General features: G+C 39.1%; 1 protein-coding gene across 3 annotated transcripts in view; it reads right to left on the reverse strand.

Annotated features, from left to right (window-relative positions):
- IRS1 (insulin receptor substrate 1) overlaps positions 1-17,209 on the reverse strand; it is a 60,150-nt gene that overhangs the window by 22,369 nt on the left and 20,572 nt on the right. The window contains exon 2 of one of the 3 annotated variants that reach the window (XM_080670930.1): positions 2,461-2,589. The exons of the other annotated variants lie outside the window; for them this stretch is intronic. The gene's annotated coding sequence lies outside the window, so the exon portion shown is untranslated. Of the gene's footprint in view, positions 1-2,460; positions 2,590-17,209 lie in introns of those variants that run through there. 3 annotated transcript variants of the gene reach the window in all.

Here is a 17,209-nt window from a genome sequence, read left to right on the forward strand (position 1 = left end):
GATCTGAATGGCTCAAATGGAGAACTCTAATTCTGTTCATCTCATAGTCTTCAGAAAACTCTAAAATATATACCTAACCTTCAACATACTATGCAGTTTGAGTGTACCTTCCCTATTATAAGATACAGGATGCAACTGGTTTAATAAATCAACATAATCCAAAGCTTTTCAAGGTGAACTTGTGTAGCTCCAGGCCTGGATAACACTGGATGCAATTCCTGGGGGTGGGGCACTCTGTCCCTTCAACCCCAACTTTCCCTCTTCCTTCCTTTTCCTTGCCCTGAGTACCTTCTCTCTATCAATTAGTGCCACCCATAAATACTTGTCAGCATTGTTATTGATATGCAGGCTTAGAAAACTGGGTGGTCCCAACTCAACACCACTTATTTCTATTGTTGCCTTCAAACATAAAACACTAATCCAATACAAACTAACCACAAGAGCATGAATCTCCCCCTTCTAACATCATAATGTGCTTAAACTTTGATGTAATATAGAAATACTAGAGGCCCGGTGCACGAAGATTCATGCAAGAATGGGCCTTCCTTCCTCTGGCTGCCAGTACCGCCTTCACTCTGGCTGGAGCCACCTTTCCGCCTTCCCATGCTGCCCAGAGGCCTGGAATAGCTGGGGCAGTGCAGAACGCCTGCATCATCGCCATGGTGACAACGCAAGTGTCCCGCTCCGCCCCCGGCCATTCGGCACCTGCATATGCAAATTAACCCACCATCTTTGTTGGGTTAATTTGCATACTCACTCCTTATTGGCTGGTGGGCGTCACAAAGGTACAGTCAATTTGCATCTTACTCTTTTATTAGTGTAGATAGAAATAATTTGATGTAATATGGAAATAACCAATCAGACTATTACTTTTATTCTTTTCTTGTTTTCCAAAATTTTCTACAATATCTTCATGCATATAAATTATATAGTGACAGAAATACAGAAATATATATATGTAAAAGCCTAAGCGACTGAATGACCGAAGGACTGGTCACTATGATGCGCACTGACCACCAGGGGGACGCTCAACACAGGAGCTGCCCCCTGGTAGTCAGTGCACTCCCACAAGGGGAGTGCTGTTCAGCTGACCGACCCATCAGGGCGGCCCACCAGCTCGGAGGCAGCCACTCACTCCCTCAGTAGTCCTGCAGGTCCAATCTCTGGAGAATGGGCCAGGCACTGATGGACTGGTGCCCCTGGCACAATCCCCACAGTGCCGCCAGCCTCCTGGAAGTCAGCCTCGGGCACCTTGGCCACTTCCCCTCCCTAAACTCTCTGTAAGAAAGAACCGATATAAAAGTGGCCGCCAGGTGGCTCCTGACAACTGGTGAGAATGTCAGCGGGATGGATCTGGATCCCTGGCCAGTAAGGATGTCCCACCACCCGCAGGCAGGGCTGATCACATCTCGTGCTCCCCCACTCCTCCCCAGGATGGGCACCAGATGCAGGGCTCACGGCTGGCGAGCGCTGCTGTGGCGGTGCGAGCCCTCAGCAGGTGTAGTGGGACTGAGATGAGCAGGAACAGCAGGCAGGAGCGGCAGGTGGCATTGGACTGTGGGTTTTGGCCCGATCCCCACAGGCCACCCTGAGGAACCCAACCCATGCACGAATTTGTGCACCGGGCCTCTAGTAAGACATAAAGAGCATCATTTTTATAGGGTGTAAAAAATAAATCAGGGAAGAGATGAAGTTAAATTATCAGATGCAAATGGTAACCTCACAATTAGCCAGATAGAACACAATCTGACCTAATATTCCTATAATATGCAAGGAACTAGAATTTTTGAGGTTCTATAGATAGATACCGGGGATTTTTATCTTTCATTTATTTTAGAGAGACAGGAAGGGAGAGGGAGAAAGAGAGAGAGACACATAGGTCAGTTGCCACCCGCATGTGCCCGACTGGGAATCAAACCCACAACCTTTCGGTGCATAGGACGATGCTCCAACCATACCAGCCAGGGCCAGGGACTGTTTTTACAGACAATTTGGCAAATTCCTTTAGCAAAAATGTTCACTGCACGTTACAAATTATTTTATCCAGTTACTATGGACAAAGAGAGGCTGTGCCATTATACGTTTACTTCTGTTCATGCCCAGAATATGACTCATAGAGGCCCAATGGGGGATAATAAAAAAAATAAGCCCTACTATCCAAATCTGCCTGTTTCGGGGGGGGGCGGGGGAAGAACATTACGCAAGGCTCAAAGCACAAATAAAAGTCACAACTACCAAGTAATAGTCATTAGACATCCACGTGGTTTTGAAAGCCAAATCCAAATGCTTGTTTATAAATGTGAGATAAAGTCTCTTATTTTTACAATGCCATGTTGGTAAATGAAAAAGTCCTTTCTACAAAGCAAAACATTTTGTCCAGAAAAAAACTTTTATGCAGGTCTGGAGCCAATGAACTTCTAAACACGGTACCTGCATTTAATAAAGGGGCAAATAAGTACCGGGTTCTTGAGTCTGAAGTTACAAAGGTTTGACACGGCCAACAAAGCATGGAAGCTGGCACAGGTCCTGGACCATTACCGACCAAACAGCAGCCGAAGCAAGTCGCCTTCCAGGAGTGTGCAGCAGTTCCTATAACACAGTAAAATGTTGACATGCAGTGAAATGTGTTCCTTCACAGAGGCCGAATGAAGATCATATGAGCAGAGAAGAGCTGTTAGGACCAAACCAAATATATATTTTCAAGTGTATGTAAAAACTGAATGTAAAACAACACAGAAACCTTTTTGTGTTTCCAATATTCATGCAAAGACAAATAAAAATGACTTTTTGGAAATAATTTCAAACATGGCCCTTTCTTTACACTAAAGAAAATGCAACAGAATCAAAAGTTACAATAAAACACAAATATTGCACCAGGGCCATGAATAACGAAGTTACAAAAAGCCAATCGTTTGTCAAACCAAATGCTTTGTCTTCTAGAACTCTGTTAAAACATGTGCACAGGCTTAGGTGAGAAAGAAAAGTCACACATAGAGTAAGCCCACCCTCTAAACAAAAGTTTTTTTTATGTGCAAAAGTTAAATTTGGGTTTTGTTTTTTTGTTTTTTGTGGGTTTTTTTTGGCATTGTTTGCCCTAAAACAAGGTTAAAAATTAATTTTAAAACCAAGATCCAGTAAGTGGCTTTACTAAAATGTTGCCTGAAATGTTATTTCAACAAACGGAGCCATTAAGAATCCCCTTTCTACTCCTTTGAAAGAGGTGAAAATACCCCATTAGTTTAATAAAATATGTCAATAGAGGAGCTCATGAATGGCGCATTTAACGATGTCCAGGCCACACTAACAAATATAAGGTGTCCCCCCAAAATGTATACACACATTTTGAATAATTATAAGGGCAGTGTTTATTAAAATACATTTCATTTTCAAAATTAAGCTATCAGCTGTTAAAGTGTGTATACATTTTTGGGGGACACACTATATATGCTGCTGCACTCTAACCCCCCCCCCATCTTAATCTGCTGTGGCTCCAATAGTAAGCCCCTACAAATGCAACCTGGCATTTACACTCTTGTCCATCTGGAATGTCTCCACGTCAGAGGAAAGCCCTCATCCCCTGTGGAAGATGAACAAGTACACAGCTGGTGGGGATCCAAGCACGTATAAAGGAACCCACTTATGTGTGTGCATACACATGGCTAACCAGTTAATCCCTCCAACACCCTCTTCTTTCCACTTTTTTATGAAGCTAGCAAGGAAATGAGTTGTGTGTTTTTTAAATTGAATTCTGTGCTATTATCAGATATCAAACAACTCCTTGTTGAAAAGATATTGCAAGAACAAAGCTTGAAACCCTGCCATCAAAGCTGTCTGAAGTCCAAGGTGCTGTCTTTTACCGTCACTCGAAGCCTTGGAAGCAAATGTGCGTAATGCTAAAGCCAATCTTGTGAAAGTAGCATTGCGAAACCTAACCCCGCAACTCTGCTCAGCACAGCAGACTCGCCCATGTGCGTTTCAGCAGACTCAGGGATTGCTGAGGTTTTCCACGCTGCTGCCATGAAAACCAATACTTCTGGGTTTCACTGCTGGCTCATGATGTGAAGCTAAACTTAGACATCAAGCTGGGTTCTATATTGAGCTACACCCCCTAACTCTCTGTGGGCAGGAATGTGAAAAGAGAGACAATTCCAATTCTGAACTATTGGTTTTAACGAGCAAAGCCGAGCAATAAAATCCAACTCTCTAGATAATTTACGACAGCAACAACATATAATTACTCTGGAATGTGTTTTGTTATTAAATTTGGCTTTTGTTGTAACTGAGGTTTGACAGGACAACTACAGGGGGCGCTATTTACACCACTGTCTGTGTGAACATAATCCCATGGTTGTGGGTTTTGCTAAGTCATTCTAAATCAGTTACCAAGACCTGTACCTCAGATAAATGCTGGGGAAATATCCATTTTATCCCTGATATCTTCCTGTGTAATTCTTCCCAGCCACCTTTTCCACACAGGTCAACTGTCATTCACAGTGACAAAGTTTTGCTTTTTATCAAGCCTCATACTGAATAAAGGCTAGCTGAAGTTTCAAAGAACTTTCTTCTTCTCAACAAGAATCCTAGATTTTAAATAATACAGGTTCTAAAATTTGAACAGACCTAGGATTTTATAAGTACTTCAATACACCTGAAATGCTCCAAATCTAAGGAATCCGCCCAAGGAAGAGTGGTCTAACCTAATTAAGCCACAGTTGCGAATCTTGAAACGTGAGTGACTGCTTCATGAATGTAATTTGGAAATCATGACAAAGTCATAAGCATGGTCATGGGTAACAGCAGTTGCCAAGTGGCATTACTTTCCATTGTGAACTGTACGAAAATTAAAGTTTCTCATTATTTTCAGCTAAGACCCCTGGTTACTAGACTGCATAGGTACTTCATTCCTATTACCTGAAAAGCATGTAAGACAGGGCTCAAATGACTAACCGGTACACAGGCCTTGCTCATTACAGAAGCTTTCTAAATAACATTAAAAGGCTCCCTAAGGTTCACTTTCTTCCAATAACTGGCCATCGTTTTTCAGAAAAACGTAATTCAAATAGTTTGATTCATTAATTTAGTTATGTTTCAAAAATCTTGTTCTTAATGAATATAAATATTCACCATCACCATGTAAATGTGGCCTCCTGCCTTAGAATCACGGCCCAGAATTCTTTGGGAGGTCATTACATATGTTATATTGTACTGACAACTAAAGATATATAACTCATTCCTCCTGTGATATAACCATCTAAAATGCTCTGAGACCACAGAAATGTAAAAAAAAAGATAAAGAGCAAAAAAACACAGTAAGTGTTACCTCCCATCTCTATCTCCCATCTCTATCTCTACAGCAGTGACTCAGCTCTGCTCTTATAGCTCAAAAACAGCTGCAGACATTATATCAAGAAATAGATGGCCCTGGCCAGTGTGGCTCAGTTGGTTGAGCATTATCCCATGCACCAAAAGGTAGCCAGTTCAATTCCTGGTCAGGGCACATACCCAAGTTGTGGGCTCAATCCCCAGTTGGAATGTGTACGAGAGGCAACAGATCAATGTTTCTCTCTCACATTGATGTTTTCTTCTCTCTCTCTCTCTCTCTCTCTCTTAAATCAGTAAAAACATATATTTTTAAATGGGTGTGGCTAGGTCCCCATGAAACTATAGAAACATGTGACAGCCAGATATAGGGCCATGGGTTCCAGTTTGTGGACTCCTGATCTTGTGTGATATGAGCAAAAGTACACATTTTATTGGAAATTAAGAATAAGAAAACAAAAGGGAAAGAACATGAAAACCACAACAGCTAAGAATAACAACACACCATATAGAAAACACTTTTCTAATGCTTGGAATCCAGTAAAGAAAATAGCAAACAAGTGGTTTATCAAAGTATAAATATGCATTTGTTATTACAAAATATTACATTATTTTGGTCATTCAGAAGAAAACAAGACTAATTTCAGAACATTCTGTCATTACCTCCCTTTAAGTGCTTTTATAATAAAAACTAGAGGCCTGATGCATGAAATTCATGCAATGGTGGCCCTGCCCCCCACCGTACCCACCTTGCCCTGGCGCTGCCCGTGTCTGCTGCCACACACCCACGGTTCCCTGGTTCCACGGAGCCTCCTGACTGATCGCCCGGAAGAGGGTGGCCTGGGCCTCCCTCTTTGGGGCAATCGGGGAGCCCCCCAATTGATCGCCCCACTGGCCAGTGGCCTGGGCCTCCCTCTGTGGGGTGATCGTGGGGCGATGGTGGGCCCCCTGACCAATCGCATCACACCCGTCTTGGCTTGCCTGGCGCCAGTGCGTGTCATAGTGTGGTCGTCCTGATGGTCGTTCTGTTGTTCGGCCCTTGGATCGATTTGCAAATTACGCTTTTATTATTATAAATGTACAGTAACTTTCTGAATGAAAACGTAAGAGGAGAGAAGAAATCTGCTCAAAGTTACCTTCAAAGTCAAGAGGAAATATTATGAGTATAAGGAACAGAAAAACTGGAGAGAATGCATTGCTGACAGCCTTACACTGGAGGGTCTCATTAGTTTTAACTTACCATTCCCTAAACATTTCCCTACCATCCTATTTTGGGTTCCTTTTTATTCAAACTACTACATTTTTGGGGTTTTTCTTTTTATACCATGTTGTGGTTTCTTCAGTCCTGAAATTATGCAAGATTTGGAGCATCCTGTATTAAGGCTCTCTTGGAAAACTACTGTCTACATTTATGACAAAAATATTACAAACAAAATCCACAAAAAGTGCCATGGATGCCACATCTCAGATCCTGGTGGTTACCCCCTCTGAATACCAACATGAAAATGAAATGAGCAACCCGGAGAGCTTAAATTTCAAGGGTATTTTTAAAAAGATGCCATCTGCTTTCCAAACACAAAACAGCAGCAGATAGTATTTTCTCCTTCTCTAGCACCAGCAATCCAAAATATTAAATTATAGTGCATGTGATTTGCAATGGCCAACATGTCAGCATTTTTGTGGTCTTTCTCTCTTGGTTTCTACTATATAAGCTTTATTACAGCGGGAATTATTTATTACCCTCACAACAGTTCCAAATAAACTTCAAATGCCATCAAAAAACACCCTACATAAATCCTCCATTCACAAAAATTTTGACTTTTGAATCAAATTTCTCTTTAGCAATGCTAAAGCTACCCTTTTCTTCACTGTCAATACCAACAATGAATCTCAGGGTATTACAATGGCCTACTCAATATAATAATCTCTGGGCCAATCACTTAATAACTTCATTTGTATCAATGGTATATAATAAATGAACTCCAAATACTAATAAAGTGAAAATCCCTATATATAACTCTGTACTTCATGCCAAACGAAGAAAAATGGGTAACCTTTAACAGCACATAATCCAATACCATGTCTATTTCATCTGAAAATAAATGTTATGATTTCTCCCCACACCAGATTTTCTAAATAATATTTTGCTTTTGCTTTTACTGCACTAATAAAAGAGTACCTTTGGCATAACAAAGGATCACCAAAGGAATGTGACAAAGAATCAGATTTTAAAATGTGGATTTAAAATTGCTATGGAAAGTACATGAAGACCAGGAAAAAGAGAGATTAAATGAGGATGCAGTTATGAATCCTAGGAAAAAGAGTAAAAGCAGATCGCGGTGGTGTTGATCTCAGCACCATCTCTGTACATGACTGACACTGCCGTTCATCTGCTTTGTTGCAGTTGTCAAGGTCTCAATGCTCATATACATGTAAGCATATCAGAAACCAACCATCTGCCTAACTGGTTTTACTACAACATGCAAGACATCTATACAGACTGAACATAACTGAAACCAGAAGAACACTTCAGAAAGTAAAATCCAATTACAACAGAGGTCCAATTTTTATAGCAAACAACAGTTTAAATGGAATTTCATATTGGAAAATAAAAATATTGGAAAGGTTGAAATGAAAATATATGGGGAAAAGCTATTTTACCTTATATTTAACCAAATACATTTTAGTTGCTTCTACTGTCCAAGTGTTAGAATGAACAAACTGTGATCGATTCTTTTTTGGGGGCTGGTGGGGGAGCAGATAATTTTTCTTCATGTTTCATTTCTGACTTCTGTTTGGTTTCCACAGAACAATCATTAAAAAGATCACTTTGATAGGAATACCCCGAGGCTTCATCAATTTCCCCAAGGGCCTCTCTTAATCAGGTATTTTTATTGTGGACTTTCGAAGTACTAAAGGAGTCATAATATTTGGTTTCTTAACAGTTCCTTCATCTAATCCTGCCAGATCCTTCCTTGCCATTGACTCCTAGTGAACCTCAGTAGTTCTTCCACATCACTTTCACTAATTTCATAACATCCTGCATCTTTTGCAATATGTTCATTTTCAATGTTGAATAAAACTGATGGAGGAGCAATTCCTGGTATTAAGTATAAAGAGATAATAGCTAGGAGGGAGAATAGAAGTGGTTAATTCATTAGTGAATATCTTTATAGCTTCTACTTCCCTACTAAAACCTTATAATTGCAGGAATTCAGATAATGAAGATCACTCTCTCAACACCATCCTCCCCGCCACCCACCTATCTAGGTTTTCATCAACCCACTAGCATGTCCCCATGAAACCACTAGAGCCAGCTGTCCAGAGCAGCTCAAAACAAGAATGATCACAGAATTAACACCTAAAAGCAAATGGCATATCCAAAACATCACTAAAAGTTAACTCGGCCAACATTTTCCAGGAAGTAGGTTAAGATCAGTTTTTTAAAAAGCAATAAAAGTCAAAGCTAACACACTCTACACTTGATTGGTGCCATATGTTCCCATTATTGGTTTTAAAAGTCACAGAAAACAATGATCTGAAAGGTAGGTGTTAGAGCAGACCAGTATCTAGCCTACAGGAAGATTAAAGGATTAAAATGACCTAATACTGTACTTCCTTAAACATACAGACTTCCACCCAGTGCCAGTCAACTAGCAGCCAAGTGTTATCAGCAAGTCTAAATTTGGATCTCATAACCTAAAAAAACCACTTAAGATGAAAAGAGTGCTGAAATAAGTTCAAGAACTAATAGGGCCAATGGGAGAACAGGTCATGTCAGGTAACATGGATTCCAAAACAAAAATGACCAAATCAAGATGTATAAAACCTGGATTAAATTATTTATAGCTAGAATGCTTGTTGGAGGCTTAAATCAATAATCTTACCCAGAGGGAAGGGCCTTGGCCATTCTTTTTTTTTAATCCTCACCCAAGGACCTGCTTAGAAATAGGAAGAGGGGGAGGACAACGATGTGAGAGAGGAACATCAATCGGTTGCATTCCATATGTGTCCCAAATGGGTATTAAACCCGAAATGCAGGTATGTGTCCTGACTAGGAATTGAACCTGCAATGTTTCCGTGCACAGGATGATGCTCAACCAACTAAGCCACTCCAGCTGTGCCCTTTGCTATTCTTTATAGAATAATTGTGATCTGGCTTTAAAGAAACCAGATTAGGTGTATCTTGCAAGAAACCAGAGAAGCATTTCTGGGCCTGTCCTTCTAGCCAACCAGTCCACGGATGGAAAACCTAGACATGCATGACCTGTCATTTTAGGCTTCTAAAGAGTTTCACAGGAGGCTAGAGACTTTCCTTCCATTATAAAGGCAGCAACTTATCAGCCCATCATTATAACATCAAAGCACCATTGGCCCTAAAACAATATGGGTTTGAACTGCATGGAGCCATTTATATGTGGGTTAAAAAATAAATACTGTAAATATATTTTCTCTTCCTTAAAATTTTCTCAATAACATTTTCTTTTCTCTCACTTACTATATTGTAAGAATACAGTATATAATATGTACAAAATATGTGTTACCGACTATGTTATCAGTAAGTCTTTTAGTCAGTAGTAGGCTATTAGGTAGTTACATTTTTGTAGAGTCGAAAAATATACATAGATTTTCGATTGCATGGGGGTTGGAGCCCCAAACCCCCACATTGTCAAGAGTAAACTATAGTTTAACAAAGCTATCATTTTAGTGGGAACAAGAGAAGTAATGAGGGAGCACTCCTCTGGTCATTATTTCCCCAAAACTTTATATCTATGATTCTGGGAAAACAGATACATTTGAAAATAAGCCATAAATCTACAGACTCAAGTTCAACTTCTCTGAATGAACTTGGTCCATTCATTGATAACAAGCATAGGTTTATCTTAGTTAAGACATAGAATCCACTGATGGTCTTACTATTAATAAGGTGAGGCCTTTCAAGTAATATAAAATACAGCATCACAGTTTCACTGCTCTCCTACTTGATGAGCACTGCTGGTGCTGGGAAATCCACTCCTTTCCCAGAAAGGAAATAAAAGGTTTAAAAAAAAAAAAAAGCACTAATAAAGTTCAAGCGGTCATAAATACATTTTTAAAACTCTATGGTTAGGGTTCACTGAGTCATAGATACAGACAGTTCATTACCAATGTTCATATATGATTTTCAAGTAGGGCTAATAATCAATCAATATAAAAAGGAAACTTCATGTAACAAGCTATCTTTTAAATCCTTTAATTATTTTCATTAATCACAATTTTTCCCCAAACATATCTTTGAAAATCAGAATCTTTCTTGCCCAATAGAATTTAAAAAACAAAACAAAACGAACTTCATAAATAATAAGTTTAAACTAAATTTGAGAGTGGTCCACTTAGATTCTTTGATAAATTTATGATCATGTATTTTGCCATAAACTCCTCTATACTAGTTGTGTTTAGAGTACTTACCACTATCTGAAATAAGTTTTTATGCTTATTGTCTGTTTCTCCTACTAGAATATAAATTCTACGAGTGCAAAAATTAAGTCTTATTTCCCAATTATAAGCATCTGAGGAACTAATAAAAGAACAATTAAATCTATAACACTGTACATATGTGAATGTAACATGTAACATATAATATATATTATATAAAATAGACAAAGCATTATACACATGTACATCTTTATGTGGTATAGCATAGGGGGACAGCATCATGAAGATAATACATGGGAAGAGGGTTGCTGACTTTACCATGAGACAACTGTATTACCTTGTGTGACTTAACTTCTCTGGGCCTGAGTTTATCTATAGAATGAACATTTTAAGCTTTATCACCTTTAAGGATACTTTCAGCCCTAATATTTTTCTCAATAAATTCAAGGGACTCGTAACAGTTTCCATAATCTACTCTACATGGAAAACAAAATGGCAAGTAACTGAAATTCTAACTCCTGACCCCTGGGTAATTATAAATCACTAGCTATGATCAATGGCTATCTATAAAACTGTCATATGAATTTAACCCCTCCTTTAACCTACCCCTTTGTTCCTCTCATTTTCTGTTTTCTTTGTCCTTGATTGATGGAGCCAAATGCTCTGAAATTATTTGGGGACATAAATGAGTCTAGTGAGCCACTGAAATTATTGTTCTGGATAGCTGACTAATACCATGCACTCAAGCACAGGGACCCAGCTATAAACTCCTCTACCGCCTCATGTGCTTTATCGTCATTATCCTTCCCACAAATCTGTGATCTTGACAAAGACAAGTCAAGGCCAAGAATGAGCTCACATCTAGCCCACTGTTCCTCATAAAAACATGGTAACCTTTAAAATCACAACACCACCAACACTACCAAAGTCATTCTAGAATAGCAAGTGTGAAAAGTCAAGAAAAGAGTTAGCTAGTTCTCACTCTCCAAAGCTTCCTTTCTTTGGGACAAATAAATTGCATCAATTAGGTCCTATTATCAACCTCAAAGAGTTGGTCTAGTTCCCATACTAATTCGGAATCAGGCTGCTGTTTTTCCTTTAACCATCTCTTAAGCTGATCGTCCCTTCTGCCTAGCTCAGCACGTAACACCAGACTCCTCTGGCAAAGAGTGCTGACACTCAAGAGCAGAGATATGTATCAACAAGGGTTTGGTTGAAGAAAACATTCATTGCTATCCAGTAATACTTTTACTTTCCACATTTAGTATGTAATTAAATCCATAGGAATTACAAAATGCATGTATATATTGCCTTTTAAAATTTAATAAATACATTTCAGTCTTTAATCCTGATTTATACTTATAGCTTATAAATAATTTAGGCCACATGTAGAACTTTGTTTGTTCTCTGCCAAGCTAATAAATACAACCCAGTTTCCTAGAATTCAACTGTACAACACTCATACTTCATAAAACAAATATCTGAGCTACAGGATCAATGTTGATGCATCTTTTCAAGCATTCAACCATGAAACACTCTTCCAGCCAAGAAATCTAGGAAAGCTGACTGAGTTTGGAAACTATTTTTAATAAGGAAGGGACATAAACCAAAAGCCCCTTGTGTTCTAAGGACAAAAGGGGTGGTAGGACTTAACCCATGACAAACCTTAGGTTTGAAAGGCAATTCATAGTTGACAACTGCACTTCCATCTATTCTTTCCTTTGATCCTCAGAACAACCCTATAGGAGCCATTGGGTAAATAGCACTACGTCCAATTTAACGGACCAGAAAATTAGGTTGAAGAATGATGGATTCCAGGAAGTGGCAAAATCATGAATAAAATTCACAGTTCTTTTCTGTCCATGCTGGTTCTATTTTATCATTTGACCCTTCACGTATAATAGTCAACCTAGCCTTGAATTACAATACATATAGAATCAACTCTATATGTACACACACAATAGATATACCAATGGAATGAGTGAACAGTAGCATAGTTTTTCTCTTAGTTGAGCAAATATCATTGGAGTTGTAGGAAATGAGAGAATCTTATCAAGACAGAAAAAAAGTGATGTTAGTAAATTCTCTTTTTTTCTCATATATATGTGTGTGTGTGTGTGTGTGTGTGTGTGTGTGTGTGTGTATAATTTTTAATCCTCTTACAGAAGCTGAGTAAAAAAAAAAAAAGAAAAGCAGAGCAGGAAAGCAGAACTAAAACCTAAAGCTTATCATACTGATAAGAATACTTCTACAGGAAGCAATAAATTACCACTGCTTCCTGTTTTAAGTATTCTTATCTGTAGGACTCTAAATTTTTTTTAACCACAGAACCTCACATTTAGGACACTTCCCAAAATAGAATCTTCTGATCTTCAGCTGTCAGCTGAAGTTGTTTCATAAATAGCCCAGCATATGTACTCTGGAGGGTTGCTAATACTCTAAATGCAAATACAGTCCAGTCATATACCAATTCCTTCTAGACTTAGGTGACAATCTGAAATGTGCAGAATTAAACAACTCCAGTATTCTATAGAGGATACTGTGAATGTCTCTAGTCCATGACCTAGGAACTCAATTATCTGGAAATTTGGAAACAAAAGCCATTACCAAATATATATTTCTATTTTTAATATATGGTTCACAAGAGAACATGAGATTTATTTCTGGTCAATCACTTTTTAAACCGTTTTAAAAACAACTTTTGCCCAGCCGGTGTGTCTCGTAGTTGAGTGTCAACCTATGAACCAAGAGGTCACAGTTCGATTCCCGGTCAGGGCACACGCCTGGGTTCCAGTCTGAATCCCCACTAGGGGATGTGCAGGAGGCAGCCAATCAATGATTCTTATCATTGATGTTTCTCTCTCCCTCTTCCTTCCTCTCTCTGAAATCAATAAAAATATATTGCTATAAAAGAAAAAAGAAAAACAACTTTTATTCAGAGATTCATTTTGGTGAAAAGGGCGTGTTTAAAGAAACCCCTGGGTCTTACATTTTAAACACCTTTTCCACAGGCTTTCATTGTCAACAAGTACAGACAACAAAACTGATTATAAGGGAATGTGTTTGAAAAATTACACATGTAACCCAAGGTTAAATATATGGAGAAAACACAGAGAAGTATAAAAGACGCCTAGCTCTAATCTTTATGATCTAGTATGTCAGGAATGCTATTGCCAGAATTACACAACAAGCTGAGACAATTTCAGAGAGAGAGAGAGAGAGAGAGAGAGAGAGAATCAATGCCTGTGTTTTTAAAGGGTGGGGGGGGAAGAAATATGTGGAATGGGACTATAAAGCATAAACGGCCTGATATTTTATTATTTTTCTTTTGTGTCCTGGCATTTGAACAAAGCATCTGTGCCTTTGTGGCCCCTTATCACTCCCTGTTCTGATTACCTGCCCCACAGCACCTGCGGGGATAAGAGGTTTTACCTTGGTCAATGGCAGCCAACCCAGAAGAGTAGCCTTAGGGTGATTCCACTCTGTATGTAGTAAACGCTCAAAACAAATTTGTTGAGTGTTAAAAGACTATATAAATATGATCTTCAAGCCCCTTTTAGCGAGTTGCTAAGTAGCTGTATTTCTTCACATAAGGATGATTAGCTCCCATTCACCCACCACAGAGTGGTCCCTTTATAAGGCCTGGAACAAGCCCCTTGCAGTCCAGCAAGGAAAGCTTGTCCCCAAACTATGAATCCAGACTGGGATGGACCTTGTGGCTGCCTTGCGGGAACCATTCCGTGCCCAGACCAGGCAGAAGTATGTGGCCAGTTCCAGGTTCCCACTGGACACCCAGAACTGATGACAACCAAGTTCAAATTAACTTTATTAACTTGATTTCCTGAGACCTGGGAACCAATTATGTAAGGGGTAAAAATGAAGATTTTATAAACACCTATACTGCATCCAAATTATAAAGTACTTATTTTAGTTTTTTAAATTAATTTTAGAGAGAAAGAGGAAGGAAGAGAAGAAAAAAAAACACATCAATTTGTTCCACTTATTTATGCATTCGTTGGTTGATTCTTGTACTTGCCCCAAACGGGGATCAAACCCGAAAGCTTGATGTATTGGCACAATACTCTAATCAACTGAGCTACTTGGCCAGAGCCTATAAAGTATTTTTTTTTAAGACTACCAGTAAAAGGTTTCAAATAACTGTTCAAATATCCAAATAGCTAGGTCCTTCAAGGAAGAGAGTTTAAGAAGGCTCTGATGATCACAGTGGCTCTAAGGTGGTACAAAAATCTATAATATCCTGCTGTCATTGAACAAATAAACACAGACACAGATTAAACACAAAGCAGATTAAAATGGGGAGAACATGGAGAATCAGGAAGCAAATCTCCAACTGTATCTTGGATGGGTCCGAAATTCTCTACTATAGAATGTTGGCCAATTCTGGGCAGGAAAACGATGTGAAATTCTTTATAGGTTTTGGAAAGAACCAAAAAATTGATTGCAGGTTTGAGAAATCAGAATGATGAGTAAAATGTGAAAATGGTTAAGATTAAGGGAAAACTGAGAGCTGACTTCAGAAAGGTCTTCAAAGACACATGGGGAAATATCTCATAAAAGGTCCATGGGCTGGATATCCAAATGGTGGTATATCCATACAAGGGAATATTATTCAATAATAAAGATAAATGAAATATCAAGCCACAAAAAAGACATGGATGAATATTAAGTTTATCTGCTAAGTAAAAGAAGCCAATCAGATAACTGTACATATTATACGATTCTAATTATATGACATTCTGGAAGAGGCAAAACTACCAAGATAAACAGATGAGTGGTTGCCAAAAATTGGGGAGAGGAAGAAGATGGTTGAATAGGGGAGCACAGGGGATTTTTAGGGCAGTGAAACTATTCTGCATGACACTGTATTAATAAATACAAAATATCAAGCATTTGTCAAGACCCATAGCACTTCATAGCATCAAGAGTAAAGCTTAATATATGCAAATTTTAAAAAATTACTTAAGAGATCAGTTAACCCAGGTGAATTCAGAATGTGGCAGAAGAATCTAAAAGAATCTAAATGTATTACAAATGCACACAAAAATCTCATTGCAGGGGGTGGGGAAATGACCTGAATAACTTTGGAAATGAAGTGAATGAGTCTATAAGACTAAAGGCAAAAACAAAACAAAACTAAAACTGTACATAAGCACTGTACTCTGGTTGATAAAGTTGTTTCCTATAGCAGAGTGAATTAATGATTCTGACACTGCTGTGTATATATATGTAGTGGAACGGAACAAGTAGATGGATGAAGGATGGTGACAGCAAGGCTTCTCACTGCTGGAGTGGGAGGTGACAGATAAGCAGGGGAGGAGGCTACCATGATCCATATGGAAATTGATTAGTACTAAGAGACATCAGTATGAACTCATGCTTAGCTTGGTATACAAACAGCTACATATAGAAATATTTATCAAAATGTTTACATATATGGATTAGTATAAACACATGCATTTCCTTGCTCTGAAAGCCAAGAAGGCATAAAAGAAATGACACCCCAGTACAACAAACTCATCCAGTGCCAATATTCTGGGGTTTGTAATGTGATTTTCCAACGAAAGAAACCAGGGCTCCTTGGAGGACCAGTGATTCTAGGATGGGGGCAGGAATTAAACAAGATGATCCTATGGCATCTGCAGTGTCAGAAAGTAAGGAAACACTTTTTTAAAGAAGCTACTGGATTAAAAATTAGTGATAAGACAGATTTAGGTAATTATTTAAATACTAGAGGCCCAATGCATGAAATTCGTGCACAAGGGGCAGAAGGGCCCCTCATCTGGCCTGCGCCCTCTCGCAATCCAGGACCCCTCACTCCTAACTGCCCACCTGCTCGCACCTTACCACCCACCTGCTCACACCTTACCACCCGCCTGCTCTCTCCTTACCGCTTGGCTCACCTCCTTAGTGCTGCCGCGGAGGCAGGAGAGGCTCCCCCCAGCACTGCTGCACTCACCAGCCATGAGCCCGGCTTTTGGCTGAGCGGTGCTCCTGCTGTGGGAGCACACTGACCACCAGGGGACAGCTCCTGCATTGAGCGTCTGCCCCCTGGTGTCAGTGCGCATCATAGCGACCGGTCGTTCTGGTCGTTCAGCCATAATGGTCACTGGGCTTTTATATATAGAGATTGATGTGTTCTGCTCTCTAAATGGTTTTCAAATATGTACCTTTAAATCCCCTGGCCTCTTTAAAGACCTCCAAACTGTAAATTTTATTTGATGAATTACTGTTTTTTTTATTAAAAAGTTGGATGATGCAAAATTTCTTTCAGAGGAAATTGACTCTATAATTAAATTTCAGCAAATGAATATATATTATATTAGAAACCCAGAAAGTCATATTCAGTTTAATTAGCATTGTCTAATCACTTATGAAACACTTTATGTTTATGGCTATTTTCTTCTAAGAATTCCTGTTTAAATTCATTTCCAGTTTTATTCCCTCTTTAGCAAAC

The sequence above is a fragment of the Plecotus auritus genome (assembly GCF_963455305.1).
Source record: "Plecotus auritus genome assembly, chromosome: 5".
Classification (NCBI taxonomy): domain Eukaryota; kingdom Metazoa; phylum Chordata; class Mammalia; order Chiroptera; family Vespertilionidae; genus Plecotus; species Plecotus auritus.